Source organism: Geospiza fortis, unplaced genomic scaffold (genome assembly GCF_000277835.1).
Source record: "Geospiza fortis unplaced genomic scaffold, GeoFor_1.0 scaffold192, whole genome shotgun sequence".
Classification (NCBI taxonomy): Eukaryota; Metazoa; Chordata; class Aves; order Passeriformes; family Thraupidae; genus Geospiza; species Geospiza fortis.
The window spans coordinates 8522005-8523852 of NW_005054315.1; positions in this window are offsets into that span (position 1 = coordinate 8522005).

Consider the following 1848-nt stretch of genomic DNA (forward strand, 5'->3'; position numbering starts at 1 on the left):
TAATTTGCTTATATGTCACTTTCTATTTAAATATAAAATACAATCATTGACTAACCATTTTAAAGCTGTTCTTGCTAACTTAAATTAATCCCTATTCCACTTGTCTTTCTGCCTTTCTGCTCCACAACTGCCCCCTAGAGAAATAGCTCTGTAAGAAAAAAAAATAATGCACATATCCAGTCATGCAATACTTTTAACAGTTAGTTTACTCTAGACTGGCAAGGACTGGGATTGGTAGAGTCATTTTCTGGCAAAACTGGAAAATGTTGGACCAGTGAAATGGATATATTCTAGATAACATATATTTTCTGAACAGTATTTTTCAAAACTTTTTTTTTTCATGTAATATAATTGCTGATAAAAATTAGACTGAAAGCAGCCAGCCACAATGTCTCCAAAATTTGACTTAATGCTGGTCACAACTCTCATTACTGCATCCCTCTGGCAGGAAACACCCATATAGTGAAGACAAGTTTTATTAAAATACTGAGCAAAAGTCAAATATTTGGGTTTTTCTCGTGAAGGTGCTAAGAGTTGGGCCGTAAAGTTTTCTCAAAGTGAAATGCAGCAAACACTCTGGCTAAAATAGCTGATGCTCAGCTGAGAGACACAAACCTGAACTCAAGTTTTCCTTATCCTGCATGGATATCTTGAGCAGTGTGTAACTACATATGGGTGAAAGGCTGGACATTCATTAAGTTTTTGATGTTACCACGCAAAGTAGAGAAAAAAATATTTGAAATTGTAACATTTTTCACAGAACAGGACAACTGTGGCTATGCAGATGGAGAAAAGAAGGTTCCCCATAAGCTCTTGTCTTACAGTGACAGCTTCATCCCTAGAACTAAATCCATCTGGGTCTGAGTCCATCTGACTGGTGTGGTTATAACCAAATTGGAGTTTTGCCTAGCATCAGTGGGAACTCCTAGCTGATCTGTTTGTGTGGACACAACTGTAGGACTGGGGCTATTTGCTATTTATATAACAAATTCCATATACCAGAATCAGAAGAAGTCAATAGTAATTTTTATGTAAATTGCATAAAGTAGCCCAATTAATAAGATTGGTGTTTCTCTCTTATTTCCCCTACATTCCCATACCTCCATTACACCTGCTTTCCTATAGAAGAATCTCCACATACCCTATGTTTAACCCCAGAATTGGCCTTCCATTCTTCTCAGCCTCCACATGGATACACTTCACAGTATCCCCAGTGTACTGAAAGGAGGTTTTAACCACGTGGGGCTTCACTCTCTTCTCCCAAGCAACTAGTGACAGGACAAGCTGTGCCAAGTCAGGTCTGGGTTGGACATCAGGGGGAATTTATTAATGGCAAGAGTTGTTAAATATTGGAATGGGCTACCCAGGGAGATGGTGGAGTCACCGTCCCTGGAGGTGTTCAAGAAATATCTGGATGTAGCACAGTGCTATGGTTTAGTCGACAAGGTGGTAACTGGCTAAAGATTGGACTTGACAATCTTGGAAGTCTTTGCCAATCTAAAAGATCCTGTGCTTCTGCAATTAAAAATGCAGAATCACATGGGAAGTAGTCAGTGGGTGTTATTTATCGAGTGGAACAAGCAGGCCCTTCTCCTGTGGGAAAAAATCCCTTCTACAGCGAGGGTGGCGAGGCCCGAACCTGGCTCAGCTCCAGTTCATCCAGGAGGCCCCAGTCCGGTCAGGGAAGGGGGCAAGCACCGCCACAACCCCACTCGGGCCTTCCGCACCCGCGTCCTGGCTGCAGGGCGGTCCCCGGGGGCGGCAGATCCGGGCCGTGCTGAGCACGGCAATTCCCGGGGCTGGGCACGGCACTCCCCGGTGCGGCCTCCGCTGCGTCCCGGTACCGAG